Here is a 22,933-nt window from a genome sequence, read left to right as displayed (position 1 = left end):
CATGATGTAGTTTGAGGAAGAAATATATTGCTGCTGTAAATATTGTAGAAAGAGATTTTCTGTTCACTTGGGATGCAATTTGCATCAGCCTGTTTCTGAATGCTGTAGAAACTATTCAATCTTCCACGTTCAGATTAAAATGTGATGTTTCTGCCATTATTGGTTCCCAGCCTTGGATTAAAGATAAATGAAAGTGACCACACAGTATTTGCTGCAAAAATAGCTTTCCTATCAAGGCTGGGTGACAATGAGTTTTTAAAAACTGACTGTGTCCAATTGTACTGGGCTTGATAATTCTAATTCTTGCCCTCCACCGCCATCTTGGCCATGCTTTGTGCCAAGAATCCAATATTATTTTTGGCATCCAGTCTTGCTGATTTGATAAGTAATGTAAGTGTAGTAACAAAAAAAAATACATTTGTCAGTGCTTCACTCATGATTTCACATTGGAATGTACCTGACCAAATATAGATGGAATACATTCCATGTACTCTGTCTCTTCTGACTGAATGGGCAGGTGGTGGTGAGCAAACTTGTATAGCAGCAGACTGGCAAATGCTCTCTTTGAAATCCCTATGGTCCAGAGAAGTCAACTGTAAGTGCACATTTTCCAAAAACTACACCAATCTATGTCTGCTAGCAAAACCTGCCGTGTGCTGAGAGTAGTTCTGGTCTATCTTGGAACCTGATTTGGGTTTGACAATATAAGAAGCATTTGTCATTCAGTATTTGATTCATTTCTCTTCTATGAAGTTGGTAGCAGTCCTTTAATGAGACTACTAGTTTATGTAATGTGTGCACTATATAAATTTTTTTTTAAAAAATGGTTTTGATTCAAATGTATTGGTTGCATTCACCAATTATACAGTTTTATTAACATTGATCCATTGTTTGCATCTATAGTCAAATAAAGAGACAAGCTGGTGTCAATTCCACTTAATCTTTGGATATAGATTACTACAATTATTATGGCTGCAAAATTTAAAGAGCATATTTTAATATGTTAGTCTCTGAAATTTGTAAGGAAATTCATTAAGTCTCAGTCTCTTGATAAACCAACAAGAGTTCTAGATTCAGCTGGGATAAGTGAAGTTTGTAAGATGGAAGTTCATAAGCATCCAGTAGCTAACAACTGTTACACCTTTTTTTTTTAAAATTAATATTTACCCTGGTTGTAAACACTTATCACTTGACACTAGATTATTAATAGTGATCCTAATATAGGAGAAGGAGACTTGGGGCTAAATTTTCCTACCAAGGGGGCATAGGTCAAGTCAGTAAGTTTCCCAACGTGGCAGATCTGCCTCTATTTAAAGGGCTCCATTATGGGCAGTTTGTGTTCTGGGCAGGACAGGGTCAAGTTTACTGATCCTAGAAGCAAATTGTAGGTGGCCCTAAGGCCCCTACCTGAGCATCTGAATCTTGGAGCACAGTCAAATACTCATTATGAACCCACCTGGGAACTGTAACAGCAACAACAGACACCTGATTCTCCACATGGGCTCTTTATGAATACCTGGCTGAGCTCTAAGACTCAAGTGCATGGGCTCAGCAGGTGCCTGGAGAAACTGAATTGGTGTGTTTGCTTGATTGACATCTTTGAGGCTATAGTTTATTTTTTTCTTGTGTATGTTTATTCATACAAGATTAAGAGGTGTGAAGTGGATGCAGCTTCCATTACTGCTTTTAATGAGCCTGTCTGAACATTTTTTATAGAAACTGTTCTTTTCCCAATGGGTGTTTCCTTTCTCCTCATCTCTTCAATAGTTGCCCATTTTTTTGACTTGTTTGTTTGGTTTTGTACACAGTGTGGACTGGGTGAAGAGGCACAAGGCGGCATGGAATATCTTTGGGTTTGCCTTTCAAAAGGTTCCTGAATCCAGACTGTGTGGGTTCGTGACAGCTACGTGGCATCTTGGCCCACGAATGGTGGAGAATCTGGCCTAACTCAAATGAAAGTTTATGGAAGACTGAGATGCCTACCCCTGCATTGGAACTGGGGGGTGGCTTGATACTGACCATCCTTTATCCCCATGCTGGTGAAGATTGCAACTGCTGGGAATGGGCAGTCCCTGGATTAGATCCTGCCTACTGCTTTTTATATAGCTCCAGAGTTGGATCAAATCCAGAAAGAAAAATTGCCTGCAATCTGTCTTGATAATTTATCAGTCACTCTCCATTAGCCTAGCATTTCCAGGTTAAGGAAAGAAGCAGATATGCAGCAATATCACTGCATTTGGCATTAATAGAAATGATCGCTATTAATGAGGATGTAATAGCCTGGAATTGGTGAGACTACAGTTCAATTTCCTTAATAGTCAGGTTTAAATAATAAGACTTTATTCCCTGAATGTGTGTGAACAAGAGCACATTTCTTTCCATCACTTAGTTGCCATAAGAATGTACATGTTGGTTGCCTATTGGTCAGCAATTATTATTGGAGATGATTGAACTCCAACAATAGTATCGAAATCAAGAGTTCTGGGGTATTTCAGCCAGTGATAAGATAATGCATGTATATGTTAGGATTATGTGTGACTTGGAGCAGAACATCGAGATAATGGAATTCCCTCGACCATTGCTGCTTTTGGCCTTCTCAGTGAGCGAGATTGCAGTGTTAGGAGGTGTTGTCCAAGTAGCTTTGAGTTCATAAACTGCAAGTGAGTGGCTGGTACACAACAGCAGTTATTACGCTAGTGACAGAAGCCAGAATACTGAGGCCTGGATAAACACAGTAAATTCTTGTTATTATGCCCATCCATGTGAGATTGAGCCTTGTAGTTGGAGTAGTTTTGATAGAAGATTAACCTTCTTCTGCTCCTTTAGTTGAGTCAGAGATGCATAGCATGGAAACAGACCCTTTTTTGGTCCAACTCCTCCAGGCTGACCAGATATCCTAAACCAATCTAGTCCCATTTCCCAGCATTTGGCCCATATCCCTCTAAACCCTTCCTATTCATATACCCATCCAGATGCTTTTAAATGTTGTAATTGTGCCAGCCTCCACCACTTCCTCTGGTAGCTTATTCCATATATGCACCAACCTCTGTAAAAATGTTATCCCTTAGGTCCCTTTAAATCTATGCTGTCTAGCTTTGGACTCTCCCTCTCCAGGGAAAATACCTTGTCTATTTATCCTATCCATGCCCCTCATGATTTTTATAAACCTCCTAAAATCACCCCTCAGCCTCAGATTCTCCAGGAAAAACAGCCCCAGCCTGTTCAGCCTCTCCCTATAGCTCAAATCCTCCAGCCCTAGCAACATGCTTGTAAATCTTTTCTGAACCCTTTCATGTTTCACAATATCCTTCCCATAGGAGGGAGACCAGAATTGCACACTATATTCCAACAGTGGCCTAATCAATGTCCTGTACAGCCTCAACATGACCTTCCATCTCCTGTACTCCATACTTTGACCAATAAAGGAAAGCATACCAAACACCTTCTTCATTATCCTATCTACCTGCGACTCCCCTTTCAAGGAGCTATAAACCTGCACTCCAAGGTCTCGTTGTTCAGCAACACTCCCTAGGACCTTACCTTTAAGCGTATAAGTCCTGCTAAGATTTAATTTCCCGAAATGCAGCACCTCTCATTTATCTAAATTAAATTCCATTTGCCACTCCTTGGCCCCTTGACCCACTTGGTCAAGATCCTCTGTAATCGGAAGTAAACGTCTTCACTAGGCAAAAGTGAGGACTGTGGATGCTGGAAACCAGAGTTTAGATCAGTGGTGCTGGAAAAGCACAGCAGGTTAGGCAGCATCTGAGGATCAGGAAAATCGATGTTTTGGGCAAAAGCACTTCATTAGGAATAGTGTCGGTCATCATTACTGGAGATGGAGAGGTCTAGGAAGGGGAGGAGATGTCAGAGATGGTCCAGGTGAATTTAAGGTCTGGGTGGAATGTGTTGGTGAAGTTGATGAACTACTCAACCTCCTCTCGAGAGCACGAGGTGGTGCCAATGCATTCCTGATGAAGGGCTTTTGCCCGAAACGTCTATTTTTTTTTTTCTCTCCTGCTCCTCAGATGCTGCCTAACCTGCTGTGCTTTTCCAGCACCACTGTTGTAAACTTCTTCACTGTCCACTACACCTCCAATTTTGGTGTAATCTGCAAACTTACGAGCTATACCTGCTGTGTTCACATCCAGATCACTTATATAAATGACAAAGCAATGAACTCAGCCCTGATCCTTGTGGTACACTGCTGGTCACATGCCTCCAGTCTTAAAAGTAGCCCTCCACCACCCTCTGTCTTCTACATTTGAGCCATTTCTGTATCTAAGTGGCTAGTTTGCCCTGTAATCCATGTGATCTAAACTTGCTAGCCAGGCTACCATGAGGGACTTCAGTAAGGCATTTGAAAATGTTCAAGTAGATCTCGTCTACCGCTCTGCCATCATCAACCTTCTTCGTTACTACTTCAAAAATCTATATGTAGTTCGTGAGACACAATTTCCCACACGAAGCCATGTTGACTACCTTTAATCAGTCCTTGCCTTCTCTGTAGATTCTGTCCCTCAGGATTCCCTCCAACCTACTCACCAGTCTGAGTCCCTGACTTTTCTTTGCCACCTTTTTCTGGAACAGTGGCACCACATTAGCCAACCTCCAGTCTTCTGGAACCTCACCTATGGCTATCGATGATAAATATCTCAGCAATGGACCCAGCAATCCCCTTCCTAGCTTCCCACAGAGTTCTGGGGTACATCTGATCAAGTCCCGGTGAATTATACACTTTTTTTTTATTTTTGTGTTTTTAAGACGTCCGACACTACCTCTTCTGTGTTTATTGATGTTGTTTATTTTGCCACATTCTCCATCTTCCATGTCCTTCTCCACCATGAACACTGATGCAAAATAGTATCTCCCCCATCTCCTACGGTTCAAAACATAGGTGGCCTTACTGATCTTTAGAGAGCCCTATACTCTTTGTTTTTAGATAACCTTAATGTACTTGTAGAATCCCATTGGATTCTCCTTAACCCTATTTGCTAAAGTTATCTCATGTCTACTTTTTTGGCCTCCTGGTTTCCCTTTTTAGTATGTTCCTATTGCATTTATATCCTTAATTTCTGCTATCTATACCTGATACACGCTTTCTCCTTTATTCTTGACCAAAATCTGAATTTCTCAAGTCATCCAGCATTCTCCAAACCTACTAGCCTTGCCTTTCACCCTAATAGTAACATACTGTCTCTGGCTCGCTCTCTCCTTTTCAAAGCTTCCCATTTTCTAGCCATTTTTTTTACTGGCAAACATCCGCCCCAATCAGGTTTTGAAAGTTCTTGCCTAATACCATCAAATTTGGCCTTCCTCCAATTTAGAAGTTCAGCTTTTAGATCCAGTCTATTCTTTCCAACACTATTTTAAACTAATAGAATTATGGTTGCTGGCACCAAAGTGCTTCCTCACTCCCACTTCCCCCCCAAAAGAAAGTAAAGTTTTGCACCTTCTCTAATACACGCATCCATACACTGAATGAGAAAATTGTCTTGTACACACTTGACATATTCCCCTCCATCCAAGCCCTTAACATTATGACAGTCCCAGTTTATGTTTGGAAAGTTAAAATCCCCTACGATAACCACCCTATTATTCTTGCTAATACCTCAGATCACCTTTTACAAATTTTTGTCTGAATTTTCCTATTAAGTACTGGTGGGTCTACAGTACAATCCCAATAATGTGATCATCCCTTTATTTCTCAGTTCCACCCAAATACTTTCCCCAGACATTATTCCCAAGAATATCCTCCCCAAATACTGCCATAATGAAAAACAATGCCCCCCTTCTTTCCCCCCCCCCCCTCCCCCCCCCCCCACAAAGATACTACTACTACCCTTGAGGATCTTTTTGAACTCCTGCCTAACTTCATATACTGTCCCTTCAGAATCTCATCCCTTTTCACTTTGTCATTCCAGTGTGTACAAAAACTCCTGCTGATCCCTCTTCCTTTAGAGAGTCTGTCCAAGATATCTTTGATCCTGGCAACAAACCATTTCTGATATCTTGCTATTGGTTGCAGAAGTGTATGTCCCTTAGAGCCCCCATCACAGTCGATCACTTGGAACCTGGTGTACCCCTTGTTACATTAAAGCCAGTTTTGGAAGCAGAAACCTGGCTGTCCATTTCAAATCCTTGAGTCCATCACTCCTACATTTTCCAAAACAATACTTGCTTGAGATGGGGATAGCCATAGGAGACTCCTGCACTACCTGTCTACTTCTACTCACCGAGCTGGGAATTTGTCTTGCAAACATTTTGTCCCCTGTCTAGGTGACATCCTCAGTGCTTGGGAGCCTCCTGTGAAGCGCTTCTGTGCTGTTTCCTCAGGCATTTATAGTCGACTGTCTCTGCCGCTTCCAGTTGTCAGTTCGAGCTGTCTGCTGTTGTGGCCGATATATTGGGTCCAGGTCGATGTGTTTGTTGATAGATTCTGTGGATGAGTGCCATGCCTCTAGGAATTCCCTGGCTGTTCTCTGTTTGGCTTGCCCTATAATGGTAGTGTTGTCCCAGTCGAACTCATGTTGCTTGTCGTCTGTGTGTGCGGCTACTAAGGATAGCTGGTCGTGTCGTTTTGTGGCTAGTTGGTGTTCATGGATACGGATCATTAGCTGTCTTCCTGTTTGTCCGATGTAGTGTTTTCTGCAGTCCTTGCATGGGATTTTGTACACTACATTAGTTTTGCTCATGTTGGGTATCGGGTCCTTTGTTCTGGTGAGTTGTCGTCTGAGCGTGGCTGTTGGTCTGTGTGCTGTTATGAGTTCTAGTGGTCGCAGTAGTCTGGCTGTCAGTTCAGAAATGCTCCTGACGTATGGTAGTGTGGCTAGTCCTTTGGGTTGCGGCATGTCCTCGTTCCGAACAAAATCCCATGCAAGGACTGCACAAAACACTACATCGGACAAACAGGAAGACAGCTAACGATCCATATCCATGAACACCAACTAGCCACGAAACGACACGACCAGCTATCCTTAGTAGCCGCACACAGACGACAAGCAACATGAATTCGACTGGGACAACACTACCATTATAGGGCAAACCAAACAGAGAACAGCCAGGGAATTCCTAGAGTCTGTGGATGAGTGCCATGCCTCTATCAACAAGCACATCGACTTGGACCCAATATACCGGCCACTACAGCGGACAGCTCGAACTGAGAACTGGAAGCGGCAGAGACAGGCCACTATAAATGCCGGAAGAAACAGCACAGAAGCACTTCACAGGAGGCTCCCAAGCACTGAGGATGTCACCTAGACAGGGGACGAAACGTTTGCAAGACAAATTCCCAGCTCGGCGAACAGAACCACAACAATGAGCACCCGAGCTACAAATCTTCTCCCAAACTTTGTCAACTTCTACCTTTTCCTGGAGGTCACACCTCTACCTGATTTTTTTTTTTGAATTTAATTTTTTTTTTAAATTTTTTTTTGGTTTCTTCAATTTTTCTTCCTCACTGCAACTGCCATCCATCACACCCCTTACTCTTCCAAATTCCCTATTTCCTCTAGCTGCTGCTGTAACCAATCCATGCGATCTGAAAGGATTCACAACCAAACACTTCCTGCAGGCATAGTCACCATGGAAACTCTCCCTAATCTACCATCCGACAGGAAGATCACATCACACTCCCAAAGACCATCAATGCATCTTAACAATCAGAAACTAACATCATACTGTTGTAAAAATACTGCTTCAGACTAGCTTATTAAACTTTTTTAAAAAATGTACTCAAGAGACAGATCTCAATAACATAACCAAAAAGACCCCACTCTACTCGCTGTCGATTTTACAAAAGAAAACTATTAAGATTACAGTTTACAAAGCCACTTGACTGCTCCCATGCTGAGCTCCCATACACCAGTTTCTCTTCGGTAAGCTGTGAATTTTGCTGTTTTACTTTTCTTAGAACAGGTTCTTTTTTTCTTTGTTTGAATCACTGCCCATGTGGTCATGCCTTTGTCTGTGTTCCTCATTTTGAAAAGTGCCATTTTTGATTTTTCTTTCCCCATACAGTTCCAAAATAATGCAACAGTAATTACTACTCCTAGAAATTGAGGAAATCAACTCAACACTGACAATACCTTGAAAAGTGTAGCTCTTACAGCTACATTTTTTTTTCTACCTCCATCTTGATTACCTAGAATCCTTTTGCTTTCTAATATTCCAAATTTAGCTTTTGGTCAGTGGTGAATGTTATTGGTATCTGATTTAGTCCAAGTCCTGCGCTAAATTTTACAACTTCAGAGGATTTGAGTGGTGTTGAGTGCTGGTATTTCTACTGTGCAACCACAATTCTACCTGTGAGATAGAGCAGGCCATTGATATAGGAACCGAAGGCGGTTGTACTGTGAATGCTGCATTCCATAAAATATTACTACTTTTTAGCATCAATAATTTGAGATATGATGTACAGTAAGTGCAGCATTCTTGGAAGGAATGGGTACATGTACATGTTCAAAGATTTCATACCTTTAAAAAGGGTGCCCATTTAAAGCAGAGATGAGAACTTGTTTTTTTTTCTCATGGTTGAGTTTTTGAAGTTCCCTTCCTCAGAAGGCAGTGGATGTAGATTAAAATTTTTTAGGGCAGATTGATTAACAAGGGGATGAAAAATTATTAGTGATATTCATGATTGTACAGATGAAGTTAAAATCAGATTAGCCATGATCTAATCTTTAAGTGGTTTAAAGTGCCAAGTGCCTACTCTTGTTCCTTGATCATATGCTTGTTTTGGGGTTTCCTTCCCTTTGATCTCATTCTATTGGAGATTAATAGAGAGACGTAATTGCTGCAATTAGTCAACAATTGCATTTTATTGTCCGATGTGAGAACTGGGATAATTACACGGAGGTGGACAGACATTGTACTTGACTTGAACAATTCACATTTTCCTCAAGTCATTCCACAAGCAATAGCTTTAAGGTGATTGACAATCTGAGTAATATTCTTTTGTTAGCCATATGTGATTTGGACTTAGGATATTTGATACAGATTTGATCATCAGCTTTCTAATAAATTAAGTGCCTGAAGAAATCAGTGCCATGAGGAATTGCACTAACTGGATAGATCATTCAAAGAGCTGGTTCTGATTTGATGGACCAAATGGCATCCTTCTGTGCTGTATTAATTGAGTCTGACCAAGGACTGCAATGATTAGCCTCTGACAGGTAGAATTGTAACCATTAAAGATAATGACTATTATTGTTAGCAATGTATGAGTAGAATGTTTTTACATTTTGTAATGAAGTGGCTCAGTAAGTCTGTAAATTGCCTCCAATGGGACTTTGAGCAATTGTTTTTAAAAAAGCAACTTTAGGCAAGTCTATATTCCAACTGGCCACAAAACAGTGGTATTCTGTGGAATTGTCGAGGCATTCTCAAAAATACTTGGCTTTAGTGCTCACTGGAGCGTTTTGCATTAATGCATACTCAATACTACTTGATGTTGATGTAGAAATGGCAGTAGAACTTCAGCCGGATTCATCAACACAATGACTGTAGTTATACTGAGGCATTCTATCATGTTAAAGAGATGCGCTGTAGCTCTGTCAACAGCTACTTTTGAGAATTACCAAGCACAAGGGAAGAGAACACCACCAACACTTACAAATTGAGGAAATCACGCCCATTGTGCAGGCTGTGTCGAGTCTTCCAACTTAAACAGCCAAACAGTGTTCTTTTTAAACTGTAGCGATTCCTCTTTTATGACAAGAAAAGTCAAAAACGGGAAAGACTGTGCATTGGTCAAGGCTTAGCGACTATTAATAACCTGGAATTTTTGCAGCACCTTGGCGGAAGGTCCACCGAATGCATTGTTTCTCTGGAATTTCTGTGGACTTTCCGCAAAAGTTACAGGAAAAGTTCTGAGGAAATGAAAGACGCTTTTGTTTAGGAAGCAAGCTTTCTTTAAAATCTTGCATGTTTAGAAGTGAAATCAGTAATTTTGCTTCTCTTTCATAGAAAGCATACTCCAGACAAAACTGAATTTACAGTTTGAATTTAAAGTGAAAGAATCTCCATAAAATAGATTTGCCACAGTATCTGAATACTGTAAAATTTGAAACTGCAACAGCTCTACACCAACCATTTAATCCCAAAGACGAACTGCGCCCCCAGAGAAACAAAGACGACATTCCAAATGTTTACCTGTTGCTTCATCTGCATTGTTAATGTTGGTATGCTTCCCTCTGCGGAAACAGAGACTATTCTCACCCATAAATCATGTCAATTTGTATCAATCTGTAACAATTTCCAACTCTGTCACCAATCAGGCATTTATTTGGCTCTTACTGTGAAAATTTAACTGAAAAGCTTCATGAATTCTGTTGACTTTGTCCATCAGGAATATGTTTACCAGAGGACAGCAAACATGTATAAAGTGGTATTTCCTGTCTAAAGTGGTATTCTTGTATCATTGGTCCATTTTTTTTTGCCACAATGATCAATTTCCATTGTTTGACTTTAATACCTGAGACTTCCATAGACCAACAAATGTTTTATAAAAGGACATTTCTGATTGAAAATGACTTCTGTGATCATCTAACAGGCTGAGGCAATCTGCATGGACTATATAAAACCAGCTGCCTTAAAGTGCTATTTTAATCAAAGCAGTGAAAGTATGAGGAAATTTGCATCTTGTTACACTCTCTCTTTCTTAACTGCAGATATTGAGAAGTAAAATGTTGTCAGGAACACGAGAGAGAGAGAGATTTTGGGTTGGATAGTTGGAGACAAGTTGGAAAAAATCATTATTCGTAGAACTATGATCTGCAAACTTCACCACTGTTTAGAGATCAACTGCTAAACAGTTGTACTTGGTTCTTTTGTTCTCCCAACCGAAAATACTCTTAATATCTATAATTGCACTTGCATTTATCTTCCTGTCTGTTATAAACACTCTTCTCTGTAGTTTCAAAACTTGTGTTTGTGTTTTTCTTTGGCGCACACTTTGGGGGCTAATGGGTAATAAAATTCCCCTCCTTCAAGAAAACCTTTGCATTGTCTCTTTGTTGACTGGTTAAGTTTAATTGAACTGTTTATTGCTAGGTGCTAAAACTGCAATGCAAGAGGAAGGGTGTTTTAAAATAGGACTGGAGCTGTGACCACCCCCTCCCCTTTTTTCTGCTTGTAACAATATGTATTTACTCCCCAGCAAAGATGCACATTGCTAACAGTTAGTGTACACCATTTACAAGGTGCACTGTAGTATCTTGCCAAGGCTGCTTAACCAGCACATTCCAGTTTTAATGAGCTCCGCTGTCTAGCTGGACAAGAGCAGCAGATATGTGCGGTTCCTCTCTATGCGATTCCCCATCCTGATTTGGAGATATCTCACTGTTCCTTCACTGTTTCATGGTCAAAATCCTGGCACTTCCTAGCAACATGGTGGGTGAGTCTGCACCACAAAGACTGCTCCAGTTATTGGAGGCAGCTCACCACCAATTTTTTAAATAGGTAATTGAGGATGCTGGTCCAGCCAGTGGTGTCCACATCTTATGAACGTTTTGAGAAAGAAGCCTTTGTCTTATTATTGGGCTGTTTGTTTTGCAGAGGACTATGTTCAAGATTATGGCTTTTTTTGTTTGAAATGTTTGGTGTGAGGAGTGCCTTGCAATTTTCCTGACTTTGTGGTGATGGCATTGTTCTTTTTCTGTTTTAATAGCTGGCACTTAACAGAGCTTCAGATATTCAGCTACAGCTGCAATTAGAGGATATCGTCCTTACTGTCACAGGTAGATAGGGTGGCATATAAAGCATTTGGCATGCTTGCCTTCATTGTTCAGACCATTTTAAGTATAGGAGTTGGGATTTCATGTTGCAATTATACAGGACATTGGTAAGGCCACTTTTGGAGTACTGTGTAAAGTTCTGGATGCCCTGCTGTAGGAAGGATGTTAACCAATTGGAGTAAAGAATCCCAATGATATTATTGGGACTGGAGTTTGAGTTATAAGGAGAGGCTGGGACTTCTTTCACTGGAGCATGGGAGGTTGAGCAGTGACCCTAGAGAGGTTAATAAAATTTTAAGTGGCATAGATAAGATGAATAGCAAAGGCCTTTTCCCAGGGGTAGGGAATTTCAAAACTAGAGGGCATAGTTTGAAGGTGAGAACATAGAGTTTAAAAGGGACCTGACTGGCAATGCTCTCTCTCACACGGGGTGGCTCATATGTGGAATGAACTGCCAAAGAAAGTAGATGCATGTACAGTTAGAATATTTAAAAGATATTTGGATTTGTACATGAATCGTAGGTTTCAAGGGACTTTGGCCAAATGCAGGCCAATGGGATTAGTTAGTATGGGAAACCTGGCTGGCATGGACAGGTTAGATAGAAGGGTCTGTTTCAGTGATGTAGGACTCTGATTTCAAAATATTGCTTTGCACTGCTCCAGCTTCTTATTTATTTCACTATGCGTTTTACCAATAGCCAACACATTATCCCTTTATGTATATTATTGAAAGTAGTGCAAACCCTGCATCCAGCAATGGCATTTAACAAGAAATCCTCTTCTAATAAAATGGCAACTCACTAATTTTATCAGAATAAACATATAATTGAGCATGGATGCTAGGAGTGAGTGGTTTTCCATGGAGATGAGTGAATTCGGGATATACACACCTCCTTTCCTCTCTGTGCTCCCCTTGTGTGTCCAATCGTAATGCAGAAAAAAAAAAGAGCAGCAATCCCATCAAGATGCACTATTTGGGGTTTGTGTGTGGGGAGAACACCACCACCACCATCAAACCCTTTTTATGTTGTACAAGGAAAGAACCATGGTGAGAATCTGTGGTTGCTACAGGAGATGGCAAGATCTCAACATTTGATGAATGCCAACTTGGTGAGTGTACACTTGTTTTCCTGATGTTGCTGTGAACTACAAATGTTCACCCTCGCAATCATTAGGGGCTAATGTTCATCCATCATTTCTTATCCCCTTTCCTGCAGATTCACCGTAACAATGAGGGGGGGAAAGAGGGAGAGGGAGAAGATGTTGATGAGGCAATGTGGCAGTTATTGCCTCCACTATGGTAGTGGTAAGGGAGAATTGATGTGAAAGGGAGTTGGCAGTGGTCTGCAAATGGAGTCCTGCCCAACACTCCTACATTCCAACTTGACCTGCCTCTGTCACTTCTTTGTTCTTATGCAATCGTTTTGAAGCTTATCCTCATGGAGACAGGTTGCTGTTGGCGAAGTGGCATGGGGTGTTTCATGGAGAAGTAAAGAGAAAGAGCTGAAGGTGTGGGAAATGGTTGAAGATATCCCACTTTTCCAGCAGAGACTGAGCATAAAGCTGTCTCTGCTACTGAAAAAGGCAGTATCCACAGACCGACTTGGGAGACCAGCTACCAAAGACTTGTGACATCTCTGGCTGTGACTTGGTGGTTGACAACCCTCCCTTTGCTGGGAGCATCACTGAAACTTTGTACTCCTTACAGGATGACCTTTTTTGAGGAGGTGATAATGGCACCTGGTCACCGTTTATGTTTATTTTGAAGGTGGCAACATGTAATAACAAACATAAAGATAAGACACTGATATAAAGGCACTTCATGACATAATGGTTTATAATTTAACCACTGAAACCAGTGGTTAAACTGGACAGATCTGAACATGAGCAGAAACTTACTTTTTCCACTGGGTCCTAAGCAAACTCCACCTGGTTTTAAAAATAAACCCCACACAGTAAATTACCGGCTTCATTGGGGGCAACCTCCCTGCTTCACAGGGTCCTAGGAAGAATCACTTAACTGGAAGTAGTCACAATCCACTTCATTGGACCACTCAAATGCAAGCAACCTGTGAGGAAGTGGGGTAAGTGTGCTAGCCTGCTGGTAAGACTGAGACTACATGGTTTCAAGACTCTTTCCTGCCCCCCACCCCCCTTCCTAGCTTACTCCGAGCAAATATACAATCTCTGGAAAACCAGCTGGACTAACTCCAATCACTGCTCAGCTTCCAGCATGAACTGTGGGACTGCTGTGCACTCTGCTTCACAGAAATCTGGCTCCACCTATTCGTTCCTGACTGTGTGCACTTCAAGCTGATGGTTTTTCTATACGTTGTATGGACTGTACTGCAGCCTCTGGTAAGACCAGAGGGTTGAAGGGGTTTACTTTTTAATCAACAACTTGTGGTACATGGACATTGCAACCCTGGGCAGCCATTGCTCCCCAAACCTTTAATTCCTCACCATCAAATGCCACCCCTTCTATCTACCATGGGAATTTATTGCTGCTGTACTTACTGCTGTGTACACACCACCACAAGCAAAGGTTGAGGAAGCTCTGGATGTGTTGTACTCCGCCACTAACACCCTGGAGACTGAACACCCCAAGGCCCTGTTTATTGTAACTGGCAACTCCATCAAGCCAATATAAGGGAGGTGTTGCCCAGTACCACCACAATATTACCTGCCCCACCAGGGGCCCAAACATTTTTTAGACTACTGCTACACCAATGTGAAAGATGCCTATCTCTCTATTCCCCGCCCTTATTTCAGGAACTCTGACCACAATGCCATGCTTCTTCTCCCAGCTGACAGGCAAAAGCTCAAGCAGGAGACCCCCCTCTTAGATACAGGTCCAATGCTGGTTGGCGGAGGCAGAGGATCAACTCCGGTGTTGTCTGATTTGGCTGATTGGTGCCGTGTTCAAACAGTCCACAGGTATCTTGGATGGATACACCACCACAGTCACAGACTTTTATCAGCGAGTGTGCGGAGGACTGCATACAGAGGACCTCAATCTGGTTGTTCCCCAACAGGAACCCCTGGATGAATTGGGATGTACAGAACTTGCTAAAGATCATGCAGAAGGCCTTCAGATCAGGAGACCCACTCAAATATAAGGAATCCAAGTGTGACCTTCGCAGAGCCATTAAGACTGCCAAAGATCATTACTGATCCAAACTAGAGACCCAGACAGGCACCTGGCAATTATGGCAAGGACTGAATGACATCAGAGGTTCAAAAGAGACTGTGCAAGATAGCAGACAACGACACATCCCTCCCAGACACCTACTTGTCCAAGTCCTGACAAACCTATCCCAATAGTCATTACATCAGTGGTCAGATCAGTTTTCCTTGGTGTGAATCCAAGGAAAGCGATGGGACCAGGTGGAGTAGCAGTCCGTGTACTCGGGGCAGAGGTCTTCTCAGATATCTACAACCTCTCCCTGCAGCAGGCCACTGTCCCTGCCTGTTTCAAGGCTCACGCAGCATGTCTCAATAACTACCGCCCAGTGGCCCTAACTTCGGTGGTCATCAAGTGCTTTGAAAGGCTGGTCATGGCATTAATCAACTCCAGCCTCCCCACTACTCTTGACCCACTTCAATTTGCCTATTGGACCAACAGATTCACATCAGCTGCCATATCACTTGGCCTTCACTCATCCCGAGAACATCTTGACACCAAGAACAGCTATGTAAGAATCCTACTCATTGACTACAGTTCAGCCTTCAACACTAATCCCCTCGACGCTGGCTGACAAACTTGATGATCACTGACTAAACCCTGCTCTGCAACTGGATCCTCAGTTTCTTGACCCACAGGCCACAATCATCCTCACTAACATTCAACACTGGAGCCCCCCAGAGGTGTGTACTCAGCCCCCTACTGTACTCACTGTATATCCATGACTGCATCACCAAATGCCAGACTAATGCCATTTACAAGTTTGCTGATGACACCACCATAGTTGGTTGAATCGCAGATGGTGACGAAACATCCTACAGATAGGAGGTGGAAGACCTGGGAAAATGGTGCACTGAGAACAACCTAGCTCTCAATACCAGCAAAACAAAGGAACTAATTACTGACTTTCAGTGGGATGTTACTCATGCTTCTCCCCCCCCCCCCCCCCCCCCCACAACACACTAACATCACAGAGGTGGAACAAGTGGAGTGTGTCAAGCTCCAGGGTGTGATCATCAACAACAAGCTTTCTTGGACTCTTCAACTCTTCATGTGGACGCACTGGTTACAAAGGCCTAACAATGTCTCCCCTTCCTCAGGCAGCTGAGAAAACTTGGCATGATGGCAAATACCCTTGCCAAGTTTTATAGGTGTCATCGAGAGCATTTTGTCTGGATGTATCACTACCTGGTATGGCAACTGTACCATTCGAGATCTGAGATGTTTACAGAATGGTGAACTAGGCCCGGACAATCACAAAGGCCAACCTTCCATCTACAGAATCCATCCACCAGGCCCACTGTCAAGGAAAGGCCGCCAGCATTCTCAAAGATTCATCCCATCCTGGCAATGGTTTTCTACAACCTCTACCATTGGGGAGAAGGTACAAAAGCCTGAGCACATGCACCAGCCAGTTTCGTAACAAATTTCTACCCTACTGTTATAATACTGAATGGATTTGCAAACTCATTACTATTTGCCTGTACTGGGTTTTTGTTTTTGCTGCTGTTTGCTTATCTATGCTGCTTAACTCTGTGATCTGCCTGTATTGCTTTTAGGTCAAAGCTTTTCATTGTGCCTCAGTACGTTTGACAATTTAATTTTTTTATTTAATTTATTAAAATTAATACCATATGGATTGTCTTATGTGATTTCAGTGTGATTTCACAGCTCTTGTGGTAATAAGAAAGACCATGAATCGTCCGTAAGGTGTGCTCCTTGGAACTTTTGGGATTTTAAAGCTGAGCCATCTCTCCAGACTTGTCCAAGGCAAGTGCCTAGAGCATGAAACCGAACCCTTTTCAACCTGTCTACCCTCCCCAGATCCTGTCATCAGCCTTTGTAGTATTGTGTGCCTAATTAGATTTTCCAATCTTCTATCCAGGCCACTGTTATGGAGATAGTCATCCAATGGGTGATGGGGCAAACATTCTTTACCCAGAGGCCATATGTTAATCTGATTTTTCTAGATGCATTCCCTGTAAAGTGGGCCAGTCAGCTGCTGATTTTCCTTTTTAAAAAATCTGCATAGGCTGCAACCCTGACAGACAATGAGCTACGGACCTGCATTCAGGCAGAACTCACATGATATGACCTGGAAATGACCCAATGGCATTGAGTGTAGTGCATTAGAGTACAATTACAGAATAGTGCTGCCAGATGACATGAGCAATCCTCACCACGAAGGGACTGTCTGCTCTCTTGCTCCTTGTGCGGTCACTTTTGTTGTCTACTCATTTATAATATGATTCACAGGGCATGGTCAGTCTGGTGTGGCAAAAGAAAACCACCATTCCTTCAATTGTCACTGGGTCAAAACCCTTCCTAACAATGCTGTAGGTTCATTTACACACACACCCATGGTGAGCAACGATTCAAGAAGGTGGCTCATCAGCAGTGTCTCCAGGGCAATTAATTAGATTAGATTAGATTACTTACAGTGTGGAAACAGGCCCTTCGGCCCAACAAGTCCACACCGACCCGCTGAAGCGCAACCCACCCATACCCCTACATCTACCCCTTACCTAACACTACGGGCAATTTAGCATGGCCAATTCACCTGACCTGCACATTTTTGGACTGTGGGAGGAAACCGGAGCACCCGGAGGAAACCCACGCAGACACGGTGAGAATGTGCAAACTCCACACAGTCAGTCGCCCGAGTCGGGAATTGAACCCGGGTCTCTGGCGCTGTGAGGCAGCAGTGCTAACCACTGTGCCACCGTGCCGCGATCAACACTAAATACTGTACTGGTCTAGCCAGCGACAGCCACTCCCCATGAATGAGTAAGAAAGAAGAAAATGCTGGCGTTTGTCTGCCATATTGATTGGAAGGAACAAAATAAAACTCCAGACATTGGAATCCAAAGTAGATCGGCAGGAGGCTGGAAGGACACAGCAAGCCCGGCAGCATCTGGAGATGAAGTCTGTTTCTGATGTAACCCTTCTTTAGAACTGGGGGTGGGTAAAGCTGCAGATAAAGAAGGGGGGGAGGGGTGGGCAGAGACAGGGTAGCGAAGTGGGGATAGGTGAAGACCGGTGTGGCCAATGTGAAGAATGAATCTGAATCTGGTTTGTGGCTGGGAAGGGAGTTGTGGGATGGGAAGGGAGATTATTTGAAATTGGAGAACTGTGAGCCCTCTGCTGTAGGGTGCCCAGTTGGAAGATAAGGTGTTGTTCCTCCAATAGGTGCTGGTTTGTTTTGACAATGGAGGAGGCCAAGGGCCGTCATGCCTGAAAGGGAGTGGGAAGGGGAATTGAAATGGGCGGTGACTGAGAAGTCCGGTCGGCCCCTAAGGACCCAGCTGAGCTGCTTGGTGAGCCCTTCCCTAAGTTTACGTTTGGTCTCCCTGATTGTAGAGAAGACCACATCGGGAGCACCTGATGCAGTAAACTAGGTTGGAAGTGAGGTAGGTGTACCTCTGTCTCACCTGGAAGGGCTGTTTTGGGGCCCTGGATGGAGGTGAGGGGAATGGTGTACCAGCAGGTTTTGTGTCTTTTCTGGTTGCTGGGGAAGGTACCTGGGGGTTCGGTGATTGGGGTGGCATGAACCAAGGACTGTTGGAGGGAGCAGGCCTTGTGGAAGGCAGAGAGGGGTGGGGAGGGGAAGATGTGCCAAGCACCCCCACCACCAAGAACACTTTCCCCAAAAATGTATAAAGTACTGGAACTAGGCAGCAGGCCAGATAGTATGTGGAAGAGAAAGGAAAACACTTTAATACTTTTGGTGGGACATGTCCGTAGAACTTCAGATGAGTTTAAAAATGGAATAGGAGCCAAAATGAAAGAGGAACATGAAAGTGTTTTAAATAGCTGGAGCCTGCCAATTATATTGCAAATATCAAAGACCTAATAATTTTAAAAAATCATTTGGATTTTAGATGGGTCATTACCTGTTCCAGTAAATAATACTTTAGCAATTACTTGTAAAATCACAAGGGTTGTATATTCTGTAACTGATTAATGGCTCCTCTAAAGTGGCTGATAAAGGAATTCCATCAAAGTGCATTAAGTGTTTCGAGAGTGAAATAGTCAGTTTTTTTAGCCTGGGAAGTGGCCTTTAGCTCATCATGTCTGCAGCATACATCCATCTATTACATTTCAACTTGTCCAGTTTTCACCTGTAACCTTGGTGTTTCAAGTGCTCATCTTCAATGTCTTGAGGATTCCTCCCTTTACCACCCTATTAGACAGCAAGGTCTACCATCCTGGTTAAACCTTAAAAATCCATTAATGAATCATTATCACACAATTTCCTGGCCACTCATGGCACATTTCAATGAAGTCCTGAAAAGGAACCTATAGATCACAAATTATGCTTTGTTGCAAAATGCTTTTTCTGCACTTTTGACCGAGGCTTATCCCATCTGGCTACAGTATGTCATACGTTTCTTGCGGAGTAGTGACAATACTGTAGAGGCAGCAGCTGCCTATGGAAAAGTAAAGTACATTGTCAAATCCCATTCCAGGAGCAAGGAGAGAAATGCAGCTGGCAATGGGGTTTTGGGGATTGTGGAGGGGAATAGTGAATTATAGCCACAATTTCAGGTCACCAGTGGCTGTCTGATTAGCTGCTCTGAGTTTTAGCTGCTGAGTTTTGGTGGAAGTTGAAATTCAGGCAATGACAATGCCCTTTTATGTAAGTTGTGATTTCCTTTGGAGCTGAAGTTCTGGCTGCATAGCTGGGAATGTTGAAAATGAAGAATATAGTTCTGCTGTCACGAGAATTGAATGTTCAAACCCATTTGTTGTACACTTGTCTCATTTTACAGTTTTTTTTTCCTTTTGATGTATGAGTTGAATATAGTGAGCCTTGTGAACTCTGTTAGAGATCTCTGTAGTAACTGAAGATAGTTTTCTTTCAGAAAGGGGAGCTGCCCTTGCCCAGTAAGTTTCCTTGGCTCAGTGCTTTATTTAAAAATATTATTGCAGGGACAACCTGCAAATATTAACATACTCCTGAGACCACATAGTTTTCAAAGGACCGAGTCTAATGAAATAAAACAAGTATTATAATTGTAAGAGCTATTTGTGTTTGTAAATTAACCATCTAGTAATGAAAAAAGCCTGCTTGTGAATGTTTAGAAATCTAATGGCTTTTGGAGATTCTTTGGTTCCCCAATTGGACATGGGTATCACTGGCTGGGCTAACACTTACCACCATCCCTAGATGCCCCTGAGGAGGTGGTGAGCTGTCTTCTTGAGCTGCTGCAGTCTATGTGCTGTAGGGTGACCCACAGTACCCGTAGAAAGGAAATTCCCAGTGATCATGAAAAGCAAGTGATATAATTCCAAGTCAGGATGGTGAGTGGCTTGGATGGAAACCTGTAGGTGGTGATGTTCCAGTGTATCTGCTGCCCTCCACCTTCTAAATGTGATAGGTTTGGAAGGTGCTGTCTAAAGATCTTTTGGTGAATTTCTGCAGTGCATCTTGCAAATGATGCACACTGCTGCTACTGAGCATTGATGATAGGAACCATCTGTTCTTTCAATCAGTGTGCTGCTTTATCCTAGATAGTGTCAAGCCTCTTGAGTATTGGAGCTACACTCACCCAGGCAAGACCATAAGACATAGGAGCAGAATTTGGGCCATTCAACCCACTGAGTCTGCTCCATCATTCATTCCTGGCTGATTAAATTTGTCAACCCCATTTTCCCAGTAACCCTTGATCCCCTTGGTACTCAAGAACCTATCTATCTCAGTCTTAAACCTACTCCATGACCTAGCCTCCACAGCCTTCTGTGGCAATGAACTTCATAGATTCACCACTCTCTGGCTTTTCTTTTTTCTCCATTCTAAATGGTCTTCCCTTTTACTGTGTATTCTAATGCTGTGCCGTTGGGTCCTAGTCTCTCCTATCAATGGAAACCTCTTCCCAACATCTACGCTGTCCAGGCCATTCAGTATTCTGTAAGTTTCAACGAGAACGTCCCCCCCCCCCCCCCAATCCTTCTCAACTCCAAGTATAGATCCAGAGTCCTCAAATGTTCCTCATATGTTAAGCTTTGCATTCCTGGGACCATTCTCATGAACCTCCTCTGAACACACTCCTGGGCCAGTACATCCTGTCTGAAGTATGGGCCCAAAACTGCGCACACTACTCCAAATGTAGTCTGACCAGAGCCTTGTAGAGCCTCCGAAGTACATCCCTGCTTTTATATTCAAGTCCTCTTAAGAGAAATCCCATCATTGCATTTGCCTTCCTAACTACTGACTCAACCTGCAAGTTTAACTTGAGAGAATCCTGGACTAGAACTCCAGAAGTCTGAAGCGCAAAGAGGCTTTGAATTTTTTCCTCATTTAGAAACAAATCCGTGCCTCTTCTTCCTACTAAAATTCATGACCACACATTTTCCCATGTTGTATTCCATCTGCCATTTCTTTGCCCAATCTCCTAACCTGTCCAAATCTTACTGCAGCCTCTCATTCTCAGCAAGTGGGAGTATTACATCACATTCCTGACTAATGCCTTGTTGATGTAGGACAAGCTCTGGGAAGTTCGGTGAGTTATTCACTGTGGGATTCCTAGCAGCTGACCTGCTCTTGTAGCCACTGTTTTACATGGTTGATTCAATTCAGTTTCTGGTCAATGGTGATCTCCATGATGATAGCAAGGAATTCTGTGTTGCTAATGCCACAATGTCAAGGGGTGGTTATTGAAGATCAGAGATATCATGGAGCCAAAGTGTCTGTCCTGGAGCTGAAGTGTCTGACTTCCAACAACAAGAACCATCTTCCTATGTGCCAAGTATGGCTCCAATCGGGAGAAAGGGTTTGTTTTTTTTTTGCAGTTACTTCCCAGTGACTTCAGTTTTGTTCGGGCTCCTTGGTGCTGCACTCCATCAAATATGGCCTTGATGTCAAGGCTGTCACACTCCTCTCGCCTCTGGAGTTTTGTCCATTGTTAAACCAAGGTTGTAATGAAGTCAAGAGCTGAGTGACCCTGGCAGAACCCAAACTGCACCTCCTAAGTAGGTTATTGATATTGGTGACACTTTCTAGCAGTTTTTACTGATTTAATATTGATGCATCAGTGTTCCTTTGCTTAGATGTGGAGGATTTCCCTTGTTCTAACTTACATTCGAACAGATCACTTAAAAGTATCTGTTGGATCATGATGGAACTTGGTTCTAGACCTCCTGTCCCAGAGGTGGGACTAAATCGCTATGTCACAAGACCTTGGTTTATTTTAATTGCTCGATGAGCTATCATAGTGGAATTGTACTGGTTGGTTATACAGTTCCTACCTCCAGCATTTTAGTTTTAATATAACCAGCCTGACAGGAAGCGAACAATCAAACCCTGTTTTTAACTGCTCACTTAAAGTGGAAGAAAAAATGGTGCAGGATTTGATTCTGGCTGCTTCCTAGGGTGTGGTGTAGTTTAAAAATACATCCAAAGTAGGAAGCAATGTTGGAGTGAGGCCAGGACACTGAGTAGGGGGTGGCTCATTGATTAAAATTACCTCCATTTGTCCTTCTTTATGTCTAATCTTTGCACCCTGGACACTCAGTCACAGTGGTTTGTCCTGGAAGATGTTCACTTTAATATTGTTGGGGACTGCACTGATGCTGGTAGGTGGAGAAAGTTCCAACACAATCCTGATGTGTACGTACACTGCGAATATACAGGTTCTGATGAATTGAGTAATTCATGCCCAAATTTGGTGTTACGATTAGGGGTTCCCATCTGAAACTCCACCTGTAATATCCCAACTGCATTGTGGGAGCACCTTCACCACACAAACTGTAGCAGTACAAGAAAGTCAAATGTCACCTTCTCCAAAGGCAACAGGGCTTTGGCACGAGTCACTGTTACTGTGTTCTGCATATTCCACACGCTCCCAAATCCTGGTCACAGCGATACTGAGGGAGACTGGCATAGAAGGACATTTTGATTGGGCTAAAATGAAGAGGCTGCAAGCAGCCTCCTCTGGAGCAGGAACATAGGCATGGATCAAGTATGAGTAACTGCCATAAATATCGAACATTCGTCCTTGTCCCCAGTATTCTT

The 22,933-nt window shown here is 42.8% G+C and overlaps 1 protein-coding gene across 13 annotated transcripts in view; it reads left to right on the top strand.

Moving 5' to 3' along the window:
- Positions 1–22,933, top strand: part of LOC140477215 (neurocalcin-delta) — a 437,252-nt gene that overhangs the window by 8,571 nt on the left and 405,748 nt on the right. The gene's annotated exons all lie outside the window — the stretch shown is intronic.

This window comes from Chiloscyllium punctatum, chromosome 5, assembly GCF_047496795.1.
Source record: "Chiloscyllium punctatum isolate Juve2018m chromosome 5, sChiPun1.3, whole genome shotgun sequence".
Taxonomy (NCBI): Eukaryota; Metazoa; Chordata; class Chondrichthyes; order Orectolobiformes; family Hemiscylliidae; genus Chiloscyllium; species Chiloscyllium punctatum.
This window is presented reverse-complemented; position numbering and strand designations above follow the sequence as displayed.